Below are 16,536 nucleotides of genomic sequence, written 5' to 3'. Positions count from 1 at the left end.
AATAGTTGGTAAGCAGTCAACATGTGTTAGTTTTCATTTCTTTTTATAGTGTTATACTTGATGAATCTTTGTGTACTCTTAATTTTTTTCTCCCATAAATACATAGCATAAGCTTAGACCTTTATAAATATACTTTTAACAATTTTGCTAACAGTGGTGGTCCTGTTGATGTTAGGTATTTTTCCAAGATAATCATAAAACATTTGATAGAGTTAAAAGAACTTAAAGTGGATCATAAAAGAGAAGCAGAAAAATAACTAATGGAAAAATGCTGGGGAATTAAAAAAAGAGAGAGAGGTCATTTTTATGACTCTCATGAGTCATCCTAAATGAATTACATCCAGACTGACTGCCATTAATTTGTATGATTCCTCTGCTCAAAAAAAGAACATAGCAGATGGACTATTATTATTCATATCCTTTACAAATACCTGACAAATGCCCGTATCAGTGCATTTCTGCTGTTTATAACAAGATACGTGGAGCTGGGTAATTTATAAGAAAATAAAATTTGTTACTTACAGTTTCAGAGGCTGGGAAGTCCAAAGTCCAGGGAACACATCTGGTGAGGGTCTCCTTGATGGTGGCTTTACAGCAATGCAGGGTTCTCATATAGCAGAGAATGGCAGAGCAGAGGAAGAGATAGTTTCTCACTCATTCTCCTTTTAAAGCCCTCAGAACCATGCCCATGACCACCATTTTTAATCCATTCATTAGGGCATGGTCCTCAGAATCTAATCACCTCTTCAAGGCCCCACCTTTCAATTACAATAATAGGATTTCCCACCCTCTTTACATCACAGTGGGGATCAAGCTACTACTACATAAAACTTGGGGACACAATCCATATCAATGCCATTAGTATTACAACTTCTTTGGGATATGTATATTACATACTGTAAATTCAAATAAACCACTAGGGTTACTACATGTCCAAAGCATTAGTGAGGATGGGTCTATACTGCTCATTAACATTGCTAAAAATAAAGAAGACAAAAGACATTGAGACATAAAATACTCCCACTCTAACTCTGCATAAAAGAAAATTTATCATATAAAACTTTTACTATTTTCTTACTACTAATGTTTTTAAAATTTTATATCAAGGCTACTGCTGATATATATATATATGTCTGTATATATATGTATGTATATATATATGTATGTATGTATATATATATGTATGTGTGTATATATATATATATATATATATATATATATACACACTGCTCATGTTAATCTCCATTAAACTCTCCACAACTAATGCTTTATTTCACATAAGTTTATGTTCTCTATAAATGCACAAGGAAAGATTCTCCAATTGTTCTGACATATATAAGTAACTGCTACATCAATGAAAACTAATTTTTGTTTAAGTGATAGATTGGTGGGTTCTCATTATCCCCTCATAATTAGCAGTGTTTCAAGAGCCCTTTGAGCTAAGAACTCAAATCTTTTTCACAGACGCAGCTACAAAAAGATAATTCCATTCACATTTCAGAGCGACACTAGCAAGTGCCAAACAGTTAGCACTGTGTTCACGAACAATGGCTACACGGAGGTACCAAATAGGTATGAAGGGTTAGTTATGAAATATCAATTTTAAGAGTTTTTATGAAGAGTTAGTTATAAAAAGGTAAGATTAAAGAAACTTAAGAGAAAGCATATCATCTAGTTATGAAGAGTTAGGTTTTCAGATAAAAGCCACCTTGAAAAAAATAACTATCATTCTAATTCTCTCTTCAGAACTTAAAATTTTACCATCAGTTAAACATGGAAAAGTGAAGTGTGGTTTTTTCCCACTGAATACTTAAATATGCTGATGTTATATGCAACAAAATCAACAATGAGCCCGTGTTCTTTTCAAGTCTCTGTCTCAAGTGAAATCAGCAGGGGGTGCCATGTAGTCATTCTCATTAATGGTGTCCTTATAACTAGATACTAACTTCATTTCATAACAAAAAATTAATTGTAAATAATGTTATATATATGATCTTGTCACTTATTTAATTATTTAAAAATTTTATTAATTCAAGTTTGAAATAGAATTATTAATGACAACTTAAATTGCACATTGTCAGCTACTGGCAGTTATGAGCCATGTTTTAGCTCAGGCACTATCATTTTTGTATATTCTTGATTAATGCTAAACATGTATTAAAACAAAATAGATAGTAAGGTTCATAAGGACTATGTTTATCTTGTTTTCCTGAATTTGTCATGCAATTAGTTGTTAAATATATTTTTTAAGTAAAAGAATAACAGTTACATGAATGCTGATTTCATTTTTACATGGATAAATGGCTTAAAATATCTAGAAAAGATTCTACAAATTACCTGTGAGTAAGCCAGGAATAGGTTATAGGCCTTTGGATTTATAGCTCTGTAATCAGAGGACCCAATCTGATTTGTCTCACATGTCACACTATGATTGAATCACTTACACTAATCAGGAGAAAGAAAGAAAGACAAAGACAGAAAGAAAAGCAGAGTTTTAATTTGGCTTCATTACTGACTCAGCTATTTCCTCTATGTTCTTCTTTGGTCATGTCTAGATCTTTTAAGTCATTTTTATACTCCATGTGCATTTTCTGATCATTGATCTATGGATGAAGCAATAAGTTAAAAATTATAATAGAAATGACATTTAACATTTAATTTTCATTTGTAAAACTTCAGTAATATCTGTAAAAAATAGTGAACACACTGAAAGTATTAAATGAATGAATTAATAAAATTAGTCTCTGCCTTGGTAAGTAGTCTTTGAAAGATTGGTGAAGGAATTCTAACTTATAGATGTAGGGCGAGACTTAGAATCAATACTGCTTCTAAGGAGGAGCTGTTTAGCCAGTCCGTGCGCTAGGCTTAGTAAACCTCACACCATGATCATTTACATGGTAGCTTGTGTTCTTGCAACATCATGGTGAAGGCTATTCTCAGAATGTAGCCTTAAAAATAGTTCTGTGGGTTGAGGAGGAGGAGGCAGGTTCACACTGTTGTTACAATGCAGTCTGAGTCTGTGCTCCAAGGACATGAGGTTGTTCTAAACCTGTGGAGGAAAACCTGTGTGTTTTCCATAACAGATGGGAATGTGGGTGGGGAAAATGGTTTCTTTGCTTGTGTGCTCTCTGTAACCCCTATTGCTTGGATATGCATAACAAACAATTGTGTCTGGGCGTGGAATGGTATTGAACTACCCACACAAGTAACTGAGGGTGAGGATCTGTGCCAACTCAGTTTTTCATGCTGCTATTTTAGATGAGTGAAAAAGTATTATCTTCGGCAACTACAGGGCAGGCAGAAAGTTTCAGGTGAGTTCTCTGCTTAAGTGAGATTAAGCTCAGTTTGAAAAGAGAATAAAAACAAAGATAAGGAATTTCTTGCTCCAGAGCTTGCTTGCAGCCCCTCAAAAAGTAAGACAACAGTTCATATCCAAACACCAAAAAGGAGGCAATGCATTTTAAAGAAGTTACTAGTGTTCTTCATGTGCCTTGATAGTAATAGTGATTTGGGGATGCCAGCTCTCTGCTGCCTAGTTCACCGCACTAGATAATTAGAACTTCTCATTATTAGGGCGATAACTCAGGATTCAAATAAACAACTCAGGATTTTGACGTTTGTGGAAAATAGTACTAAAAAATCATTACAAGAAAATGAATATTACATACCTATAAGTGATATATAATCAACTTAGTCAACTACTGAAGAAAATGAATAATTACATTTGGAAAAAGCTAATTACAAAGGGAAATAACAGCCAATTAAAATACAGATAAATTACTTCTTATCCCATTGTTGTGGCACTGACTTCAGAACTTGATCATTTTAGAAATTAGAGTCTCCTGAAAATAATTTCTTGCAAGAGAGTTAGCCTACCAGAGCAGACAGTGTTTTGGACTATTCTACATATCTCTACTATAAATAGGATACTTTTAAAATGCTGTTTTGAGCTATTCAAGTGAGCTAGTGATCAGATGTGGCAGATTTAGGATAATGATGGACTGACATATGAATACAGGAAAGGCTTATCATTTGAGACGGACAAATCTTGGTAAATTCAAACTATAACCTGTGATGTTTAGTTTAAACTAGCCACTTATCTGGTAAAGGTAATGATTTGTCATGCAGCTTATTCATTTACTGTTAATCACCAAGATTCACATACTTGAAATCCCTAGTATTCAGAAACCTGTGAGAGGATTCATGCACGTGTTCTACTTTATGCTACTGATTTGCAAAACAATGAGGCTGGTAATGATGTGAAAGATTTAACTGGCTCTCCTTGTGTCTCCTCTATCTGAACTGATTGTTATTTGTAAAGAGGAATTTTTGGAAGCCTGTGGTTCCCACAGGATGCTGAGCAGCCAGACACTAGGTTGAGGATGACATCCTGTGTCAGGGATCAGAAATCAGTCAGTTAATAGCTTTGCACTTAGAATTGCCTAATATTTTTTTCTTGTTAAAGGCCAATTTCATTTTCACATCCTTGATATATTGTAGACTGAAAGATTCTTTGAATATAGCACTATTTTCAAAGATTTCTTTTTAAAACAACCTACCTTGCTAAATATTTTATTCATCAAATCATTTTATAATTTATGTTTATGTAATCCAGACCCAAGACACACAAAACAATTCATGCCAGTCTTTACACTGTTGATTCAGATTTTGCTGTTATTTCACAAGTGGTGTGTTGTGACAAGAATTTGTTTTAGTAAAATAATAGTGAACTAATCTTTTCTCCCATTGCCAAAATGGTTAAATATATGCTGTTTCTATCGTACACAAGTTATTTTAATTATTCTAAGAAACAGTTGATATAGTCACATTTTCATTTTTTTCCTACTTACAGATAAGACATTTAAAAATCTCAGAGACATGAAAAACTGTCATAAGTAGGTGTGTTCCTATAAGTTTGGAAAATTTAAATGATTTCATTTAGGTAAAGACTAAAAATTAAATTTCTGGAACAATGGAAACTTCAGGAGAAGGATTTAAAATTGGCAAAGACACAGTTTAGAAAATGTTGCTATACTTAGGCCAATACATGCACAGGTGCGCACACACACACACATATACACAAAAACACTCTTCCTTTCAAAAAGATTTAGGCAGAAATCTTTTCAGGGATTATGGATGGAAGGAAGGAAGGAAGGAAGGAGATGGAAATAATGGCATCCTTCTTATTCCAAAATTGAAAGTAGAATTTCTTCACCCTCCTTGCTGGATATGGGCCTTTAAACATTGTCTTTAAAAACATGCCTAAATCATTCTGATCATTAGCGGTTTGTCAAAACCCCAGTACCATGCACCAAAAAGAAAAAAAAAATTGCATTGCCGCTTTCTTTCTCCTTCTACATCTCATTCCTTCTCCCTCCTCCTCCTACACAGCTTCTGTGCTCCTGAAACTGTGTTTCAATTTCCTAATCTGTCCATTGTGAATTAAGAACATTTCTTTGGCAGTTTCTCCTTACCTATGGGGTGCGTGATATATTGGCCTCTGTAACACTGAGTCAGATCCTGCTCAGATTCTTACAATTGCTAGTAAATACCGTCACTCCCAGGCTAACGAGAGTGCAAAACCAGAAACAACAGCAGGTGCTGCATCTGTTGGAAGGGAACAGAGTTAAGAAGTGTCCGTGACACTCAGTGACAGTTCTATTGATTTTTTTTTTTTTTTTTTTTTTTTTTTTGGTGAGGATATGATGCAAAATAAATTTATCAGCAGTGGGGACCTCATACCAGTGAGATTTACACGTTGCTATTATTTTTAGCTTGTTTTGTGAAGTGATGCTACAATTACTAATAATGTTACAGTATTCATTTATAGTCAGCTGAGGGCCCAATAGCTGCAGCCTGATTAAATGTGGAAGCCAGCCCTTGTAATTATTTTCCAATTTACTTTGTAGTTAGTTTCTTAAATTATTTATACAAAGTTGTTTATTTTTTTTAAATACATTCATATTCCTATTGATACCAGCAAAGCTTTTATCCTTTAAAGCTGTTAGCCCATTTTAGTTAGGTAAATGCCTTAAAGGAGTAATTTTTTTTTTTAACCTTGGGGGTGATCAAAGTATTATTTTGTGCTGATGTTGACTGCCAATTTAAAAAAATAAATTTATAAAGTCACGGTTATCTGCCTTGGCCTGAAATATCCCTAGCTGTTATGTAATTAATAGGAAATTCAGTAGAAAATCTCACCTGCCTTTTTTCAGAGATTTTGTTTGTTTGTTCTAGTGTTTGCTGGCTTGCTAGTCTTAGAGGAAATTCCTGAACACATGAAAAAAATCCCCTACCACACCTTACCTTGCCCAACAAAGCATTTTTTAGCCAATTATTAAAGCCAACGAACTCATTTCATCAATATGAAAAAATACTTTTTAAAGAATCACATTTCTTAAAAAGTAAGCTATTTTCATAATTTTAATAAAGCATGTAAACTTTTCAACTGAATCCTGTCATAGTTTGTGAGCCTTGTTCCTGACTCTTTCCTTCCCCCCCCCCCCCCCGACTCTTTCTATGGTTCTCATCATTAGCCTGACCGGATGAGTAGGTGACCAACTAGAAAATTGCTAATGTGCATTTTACCATGATTACTGCTCTGTATTGCCCATAGCATTAAAAAACACTTTTTTTTCCCTATTATTTTAGAGAGATGAAAACATCTGGAAAGAGAAAACTGTATATTCTGGGAAATACCCCATTTTATATATGTCTCTCAAAAGGATATTTAAAAGTTATTTCAAAATTCCATTGTGCTGAATTTGTATTCATAGTGTCAATAAATATTTATTGAGCAACTCCTAGATACAAGGTGCTGCATCACACCACAAAGGATTAAAAAATTCAGAGTCATTCATCTTTAACTATTCAGTGCAACTAGAGAAACACCATATAAATAGAAGGCCTAGAGGAAGAACTCACAGGTCTAGAGCCCTTAACTTGAATAAGGCACTATTTGGGGTGCTCTGCATACCTTATCTACACAACCCTGTAAATATGCATCTAATAGCCTGAACTTAAAGATGAGGAGCCTCAGGTTCAGAAAGTACAACTCAGTAACTTCAGATCACAGAGCTAATAAAGAATGGTTTGTTACTGATGTGGACATCAGGATTCTCTTATGGTCAAAGTGCCATGGAAGTTTTGAGAAGAAAGGTACCATGTCAGCTTGAGAGATCAAGGATGGCTTCAACGGGACATTGACAGATAACTATAATGTGAATACCTAAGATAAGTAATCACAAATGAGGTATATAAGCAGCATTACTGAAATAAGAAAGAGAAATTTGTATTTAAGGAAAAGTAGGTGCTTCTTTACTGCAGCCTGTATATAGCTAGGTAGATAGATGGATAGAGACAGACAGAAGTTTAAAAAAGCAGCTTTAAGCCAAAGCAAAGAAGTTACTGAATGCCTTAAAAGAAGTTACTGAATGCCTTAAAAAGGTCATTTTGCACTACTGTAGAAAATTTTTGGAAAAGACCCAGAGATGTATAAATTTTCTAAATACGTATTATTTAACGCGTCCTTTCTATATCTTTATTTTCTCCACTAACTACAGTGTGAGCACTTTTCCATATCAATAAATTGATTACTCATTGTATGGATAAATCACAATTTATTTAACCTGTAGCCTGTTGACAGCTATTTGATTTGTTCCATTTTTTGTCTCTCTTTTTTTGTTCATTAAAAAAATGCTAAAATGAATATCTTTAATCATATATTCACGTATACGTCTTCTGAAGATAAATTTCTAAATTTGGATTGCCAAGTAACGGGGCTTTGATAAGTTTTACAAAATTATTTGGTAGAAACTTTCTACCAGTTTATATTCTTACATTGCCAAATTAATCTTTCTTGAATATCACTTTGGATACATTTCTTACATACTTTAAAAAAACAAAAAAGCTCTCCTATTTTTCTAACCTCAGTTGCTGAAGATGTCCTCCTTATTCTCGCCTCCAAAGGTTGAATATTGATATAGCACGCTCTGTTTTGTATCTTCTTTTCTGATTTCTTTTATTCAAGTCCTAGGTCTGATTTTTCATAAAATTCAGTCAACAGCAACAGTTTCTGAACTATTCCTTCTTCTATCACCTATATATCACTCATCTATCATGTATCTATTCATACATTTATTTATTCAACAAAATTTGTGAGCACCTACTGTGTGTTGTCAAGGCATATATGAGTTCATATTGATATGATATTTAAACTACTCTTTTGATCCTTTTTATTGGAAATATTTTCTAAAATCATTCAAAAATTTTTTAAAGATCCAAATTTCCACTATTCTTGATAACCTATTTTTTTTCATTAATTTTACCTCTCAGACTACCCATGTGCACATTTTACAATATTGAATTCACATTACAATCACCTTCAAGTGCTCTGGATATTTTTATTTAATATTTTAATTTGACACTTACTTACTGACTCATATTGTAATTTATGTTTTACCGCATGTTAAACATTTACTTTCCAGTTTTTAATTCTTGATGCTGAATAATGAAATAGATGTAGATGACACGCGAATAGCTAGATTGAAATGAATGGCTATAAGTCTCTTGGTTTTTCTCTCTCTTTCAATCTGAAACATAACTGGAAGTGTGGACAGGAGTTATCTCATAAATGACTTAGTAATCTTAGGGATAATAAGAGTCAAAATTTCAAGAATAAAAAATGGTAGATTTTTTAACACAACATGACCTAGGATTAAGTAAGAAATAACATGCATGTTTTTCTCCGGCATTTCATCTGACTTTGCTAAGAAAAAGTTAGTCAGTTATTATGTATTTTAGAAAAGTATTGTAATGTTTGCCTTCTAAATAGCTGATTCTGTGTTTTGCATTTTCAAGAGCAATGTGAAAGGGCTGCCCCTGACTGACAATCCTACCTACTAGAAAAAGGAAGAGAAATTAAGTCTATGAACGTAGGCCAGAATCTTAAAGAAGATATTACAGTCTCTAAGGTAATAGCCATGTAAAGACATTCAGTTGGTGAAAATTATTACAGAAGGCTTCTGTTTAATGACTTCCTGGGACTACATATCTTCACACAATGTCAAACAGTCAAAGAGGTGTTTTTATGTCTTTGAGAGAGAAACCAATTAAATCTCTCCCTGAATCCCCCCCCCCCCCCACCACCACCACCACTTGTCCAGTTTAAAACCATAATCTTTCTGGCTTTCTCCACTATTAGGGCCAACTCCAATCTGAAAAAGTCTCTTGAAGGTGGTTTCATTCCCCATCCAAAGGCTATTTGAAAGCAGCATGGCTCCTTTGCATCTGACCTATGGTTTAGATTCAGCCTGGAAGTAAAACAGTCCCTACAGCATGTCAATAGACAAAGAACATTTATATGGCAGCCCTGTATTCATGACAACCTGTGGAGGTCCATCGTGAGGTCTCTCAGAACATTATCTGCAGGAGGAGGTGCCATCCCTGGTTAATACTACACAGCCAATTCCCAACTTGTGAAGCGGTGGGTAATTCCTGACAAGTGCCCAATTGTCATCTTGAAATAGGGGACATTTGGAGCAGTACACGCTCCTATAGTAAATGATTAATGTGCATTTTTCTGATCCTGACAGATTCCAAAAGAAGAGCAGATTGCTACCCATAAAAATAAGCATCATCAACGTGGAATTACTGGAAGAATCCGAAAGTCTTTGCAGAAATGCTGTGCTTACTCCAATGTTTCTCAAAAAACAGCCATTTTAAAGGGACCAGGGTCAATATAAATGAAATAAATGGAGGCTAAGATAAAATACGTCAGAAAATTTGCTGAAAGGTTATTTTAAGGTGGCCTGTTAAAAACAATAATGGGCCATTAGGCTGTCTTGTTAAAGGCTTTAAAGTCACAGGCACAATGTATGAGTCACATGGGCAAGATTTTCCACTTTATATATAAAAACCTTCAATATTGAATTTCTGGTAAAAGTACAATGTTAGTGTTTCAGTGTATATTATACACGTTTATAAATTTATATTAAATATTTAAATTAAATTGTAGATAGAGGAACAAGCAAAATATTTAATTCTTCTAGAAATATGCTATCAAAATGCTATACATTATAATTAATTTTACAATACAGACATTAATGTAATTTTTCTTTATAAATGTGTGTGCATTTTTAAGAAGTTTTTGGCTGATCATTTTACAGGCAGACATACCGACTCTAATTGTCAAAGGCATTAGTAATTAATTTATTTTTAAAGCAAAATTTTGACTACCTCTAATGACTAAAATAAGGTACTAGGTAATTTAGGACATAAAAGATGTGTAAGAATGGTCCTTATATGGAATTACAGAGAGATGCTTAATGTGTGGGACGGCTTCATCTGTTTTGTTCACTGCCGAATCTCCAGGATCCACAACCAAATCTAGCATAGAAAATACTCAAGAAGTATTTGTTAAAAGAAATAATTATTAGTTAATTCTTATTGTTTTAAAAAATAATTGAATAATAAATTGTTACAGCTCTTTTCTGACTATTACTCATGATTTTGGAGTCTATACCTTAACTTATTAATTCAGTTGTTTTATTTAATTTTGCAGTAATTCACACTGAGGAAATCTTGCTCATGTTAATTCCCCATGGACTGCTGGTAATAAAGAAGAAATATTTTTAAGAGACATAAAACTCTGTGGTGAATTTGTCTGGCTAAGAACACTTGCCTTTGCTTTTTTGAATTTATTTACTTATTTATGTATTTATTTTTAGTTTTAGACTCTTGGTGATGATATAGCATCAATAATAAGAAAGACTAGATACAGCTATCTCCCATTTCAGTATGATATTTCATGACACCCAGTAAAACCACCTACTTCTTTGCTATGAAAGCTCAGGATCTATAAATGGATTTGGCTATTTTAATTAAATACCTTATATCAGATACACCGCATGGGAATTTTTTTGTTTACAGTGTTTATACTGTCACACATAGCCTATTTAATTACTTTTTGAATTTCTTCTATTGTCACATTTTTTAATCTTTAAAATTAATTGAAAAAAAATCTTTATTTTCCATCCAACAGTGCTCAGGAGTTTCCAAAGGAGCTGACTCATGAGCCATGTGCTGGGACACTGCTGAGTCTCCGCGGGCAAGCAGTCCTGTGTGTACTTGGGCGCTCCATAACACAGATTTATTTCTTAAATTGGGGCGCGGGGGGGGGGTGGTATTGAGAGAAAAAGGAAAAAGAGTATGGCGAAAGACTTCAGATGCTAGAGCTTACAGATGCTCTGATTACAGGAAACTCACAAATGATAACACTACATGGAGCAAGATGTGTAAGGAGGGAAAAGATACTGAATCACAATACATCTGTACTCAGAAAATCACGCTTGAGACGACTGAAAACAACTGTTGCGAGTTTTAGGAATTAATCCCATTGACTGGATCACTGAACAGTACAGTTTTCGCCTCCAGTTTTCATGTTTGGGCTGACCTAGGAAATCTCATGGTTTTGCTTTGGGACACATGCTTTCAAGGAAAACCTGTTATTTCTGCTGCTCTGCACTGCCCTGTCTCCGCTGAATTGCGGTCTTCGGCAGACTTGAGAGTTTCAGTGCAGCAAGCAAATGCGGGGAAATAATATGATGTTATAGCGCTGGAGCGCTCGTGATGACAGTCTATTCCCGTGTCAGTGGCTGGAAGGGAGAGGGGCTGCCACCCAGTGTTTTTACGGTGCCTATTTCAGGCAGCTTCTAAACTGACAATGAAAAGGGGGCAGCAGGGAGGGCTGGGGAGAAGCCCAAGGGGGGAAAAAAAAAAAAAGATTCCCTTTCCTTGAGGGGGAAAAGATAACTCTAACGTCTCTGAGAAACCTAGGTATGGTAATTCTCTATTCCAAACATACACAAGTCACAGGCAACCTTATTCTTTGGTTTCTAGGCACTTTTTTGAGTTTAGCACAATAGGGAGAAGAAAATCGGAGGTTAGCGAATCCGGTGGGGCAAGAGGTGAAGAGGACTAAATTTCAGTCAAGACAACAAGAGAAGTACAAAGAATACAGTTTCTCTTTCATGTGCTTTGATCGTCTTTCCTGTTTTACCCTTAATGAATACTTTCTCGAAACTAAAAATAAAACACTGCATTCTATTAAATTGTGCTCTTCCTCCAAGGGAATTTTAAATGGGTAAGTGTGTGTTTCTGATCTATGAATATGACTATATATTTCCATGTATATAGTTCCATGTATATATATATGTACCCACGCCCATGCTTATGTATATTTTCTCTTTGCTAAGAGTCAGACAGTGGACAAGAGAAAAAGAGAAAGTTCATGTTAGAGACCCAAAAAGGAAATGTTAGTTACTTTAAACTGCTTTTAAAATTGTACTGACTGGCACTGACCACAGTGAGGAGTCTAGGAAGGTGTACAGTGACATAATATTGCACACATGCCCTGAGAAGCAAGGAAGAATAAGGCAGGTAGATCTTTGCAATCATTCACCTGGTGCTATGGAGAAAGCTTCTTCCCCAGCCAGTCATAGTAGATCAAGAAAGACACTTACTGAGGAAGGGACAAATATTTTATGTCCACAGTTAAGGTGCACCGTGTGTGCATACTCAGAGTGAAGTTTTGTTTTTCATTCTAGATAATGTGCCCAAAAGTTCTTATATTATTGTAACTGGAGAATAACGAAATAAGAAATATTTTCCCAGATCCTTTGATTTTATCTTACTAGCCTCCTTGCACCTTACGCAGAGGCCACACATGTATGCCCTCATAGTACGTGAATACACATCACTCAGAGCTGCTTTAACATTCCTTGATGCTAGCTACAGCTTTCTTACTTGTAGACAAGACCTTTGCCATGGTGGAAAGATGCTGATATATACATGGTCAGCAACTGTACTCATTATAGATAAGCTCTCTCCACCTAAATGATTAAAATGATCATATTAATAAATATGTGATACTTGTACATACAAGTCACCTTTTCTTTCCCACTGATGGCTTTGATTACTTTGACAGACTAAGATACGCTAATGATACAAATTAGGAGCAAAAAGAATTAAAAGGGTGTTTAACTCAGATGCCAGGCTGTCAATTTCCTATAGTGCTACCAACTTACAGATAGATGATTAAAATTGTTTCATTTTGGAATTTTGAATATTTTAAAAATTGAATGGGTTTCTGGGGGAGGAAAAAAAGAAAAAAAATCTGTGCTTAGCTAATTAGACATCCTATTTGATTTAACAATAGAACAGGATTATTCTTTGAGAGTCAAGATCTTCCTGCATTACTACAGAAGTCTACATTTTGCTATTACATCTTTGTTCAGTGTATTTGTCTAATTCTTTATATTTAATATTATTCATATGTTTTCTATAGATACAAGTTTATAAAGAGCAGTGGTCATTTGCTCCTTAATTTGTTTCTACAGCAACAATTTGCAAAACATGATGCTAGATACTGTGGATAAGTGCCAAATAAGTAAAATATGATTCCTATCTCTAAGGGATAAAATCTCTAGCAAAAAAAAAAAAAAAAGAATATGCACACAAATAACCATGAATATTATAGAATCTTGTGAGTGACAAAAATCTTGTGAAGACTACTTTTGTTGCTTGGAGATAATACAGAACTTAGGTTTTTTAATTAGGCAACACAGTTTCAAGTCCTGATTTGGTCACACTATAACTATATTCATCTTCAGAAAGTTACTTAATTTATTTGGATGTCTCTTGCATTATCCGAAAGATAGAGAAAATAATCTCTCTCTCTCAGACATGAGTGAATATTAATTAAGCTCATAAGTGCAAACTATTTAAAACACAATGGTACTACATACTAAGTGCTTTCATGATACACGATATTTACCCCACAGATCAAATATATCTCTGTGGTTTTATTGATTTCTTTCTCTATTCTATCTACTAGACTATACCTTATTCATTGTTATATCCCCACTTATTGGAAAAAAGTAGAATGAAAAAAAAAAGTGTGGATGAATGTTTGATAATCAATTGGTTAAATAACATTTAGTTGTTTAGAAGCTCTTGAAAAACTGCATCCTTATCTCTATGTGATGGTCATTACTGTCTGAAGATGTGTTAGAAAACATGCAATCGGAACATAGGAGAAAGCAAACCTCTAACCAGACTATCAAGCTGAACCAGTTCTGGGGGTCAGTAGGGTGACACACCACTCTGATATTCTAATTTTTTATAGCAAGTGTTCAGGAAAAAAAACTCTTAAAAAAAGCAAACAATATTTATAATCTCCAGTTTCTAAAAACAACCAGGTAGGTGTTTGTGTAAGTCAATCTGTGCTCTTCAGTGGGTACAGCTGAATGAGAATGGAGTCCTGAAAAGAACCCCACACTGTAGGTCAGGTCCTTGACGCTCAGTCCCATCTGTCAGTTCTATCACCCTAGACGAGTTACTTCACCTTTCTGAGCTTCACTTCCATCATTTATAGATAGGAAACGGGACACATAATGACCTTCAACTTCTTCTAAGTGTAAAATTTTGTCATCTTGCTTAGTTTTTTTCATTTATCTGTGTTTTGGAGGAATGTATTTTTTTGTGTTCTCTTAGCACATTTAAAGATTGATAGAGTGGGAGAGGACTGCAAGACAGAAAGAGCTGATGACATTTGTTGCCCAAATGCAATTTTTTGTGTGTGATTCTTAAATTAATTATAAGGTTAGTTCATCCAGCAATTAAAAAATAGTTTAGATATTTTGAAACTTCATACTTTCCTGGAAAAATACAGTGAAACCAAAAATAAAATTTCCTTCTTTAGCTGGACAGTCTCCATGTATGCATGTTTTATAAAATGAATTGCACTCTGATTCAGTCAATTAATAGTTTTATTAAGCTTTCAAATAACATGAAGTAAGACACTCTTACTCATTTCAGTTTATAGCTTACCAAGCACAAACACATATATGAGCTCATTGTTTCTCAAACTATATGGAAATATTGGTGTGTTGAATATCTTTTTTGCACCTCAAATCCACTCTCCACCATCTCTTTGCCCTAGTAGACTGACCTCTATGGAGTACATGAAGAGACTCCTCTGCCCTGGAAAAAGATTGCCAGAAGAAATGAAGGAGAGTGAAGTCAGAGTCTTTATTTCCCTGATTCCCTCCTTATGAGGTCAGCTCTAGTTGGCTGAGCATCTGTTCTACAGACTTTCACTCTTTCCAGGTTCTTCAAGCCTGGAGATGGAGAAAGCTTCTGAGTTCCCGCACGATTCCTTGCAGTTCCCCAACATTCCATATACACTTTCATGACGATTACTTTTTAAAATAAACTCTTATCAAGTTAGCCAAATGTGAGTGTGCCATTTTCCATTAGATATTCGTAAACTAAAAAGCTAAATTTCAGCCTTGCCTATAGCTATTTCTTGAGCTTGTCTGAAGAAGACAGGACCTCTGTTCATGATTCTTTGCTATTTTCCTTGTAAATTAATCATTTTTAAAACAAATATTCACTATGTTTATTCTGAAAAATACACTGAACCCTATGAGAAGTACAAAGAAGTACCTGCATTCATATGTCTTACAGTCTAGTAAGAGAATATACACATGCAGCAGTAGTATTTGTTAAAAAAGAAACAGAAGTACCAGATTTGAAATGTGAAGACCTGAGATGAAATCTGGGGTCTGTCACTTACTAGTGAGTGACCTTCAATAGAATGACTTAATGCTCTAAAGTTTAGATTATTCTCCATTGTGAAATAAAATGACTTGCCCTAATTATGCCCTTTGAGGTGAAGCATTCTTAAGTATTCTGTGTATGTACAGACATTAACTAACTATATTGTAAGTTTTTAAGGTTGGAAGATGCTGTCATCATAATATATAATGATCAAAAACTTTAAGAAAAACTTTCAGAAAAATAAGTAATATACATTAAATTACTAATATTGATAACTAATATTGTCTGATTCTATGTGAAAATAGCCACAAATGTAAGGTATGAGCACTAACATATCAAGTGGATGAAGAATGGCTTACAAGAGGTGTTTAAGGGCTGGCTAGTTAGCTTAGCTGGTTAGAGTGTGGTGTTGATAACACAAAGGTCAAAAGTTCAGACTTCCCTAACGACCAGTTATCAAAGAATAACACAAAAACACAGGTTTTTAACATACAGAGGTGAATAAGATTTCATTAAATTTTCAGAATAAAGATGTATTTTAGAGAATTCTTAAATTCTACTTTTCCAGAAACTGAAAAATTAAGTAATTTGTTTCAGCTATCTGCATCTACTAAATCAGATTGAAGAATATTTGGTTTGGATACCAAAGACAACCTTTAAGTTCATTGTGCTGCTACTGGCAAATCTCTCATTAAGCAGAATTTTAAATGACCTCTAATGAAGACAGTCCCTAGAAAATAACTGATTTAGGACAAATAAGCCCAAATATTCTTCTAGGCCATGCCATAGTTACACAATTGATAAGATTATTGAAACTATTAAGGACTATGCTATGCTTTAAAAAAATCAGAAAAATAGCATCTTCGGTATATAAATAAATGGGTCACTTTGACCTGATGATGATGAGACTGGCAA

Source organism: Cynocephalus volans, chromosome 5 (genome assembly GCF_027409185.1).
Source record: "Cynocephalus volans isolate mCynVol1 chromosome 5, mCynVol1.pri, whole genome shotgun sequence".
NCBI classification, from domain to species: domain Eukaryota; kingdom Metazoa; phylum Chordata; class Mammalia; order Dermoptera; family Cynocephalidae; genus Cynocephalus; species Cynocephalus volans.
The sequence above is the reverse complement of the archived record's forward strand: the minus strand, read 5'-3'. Positions refer to the sequence as shown.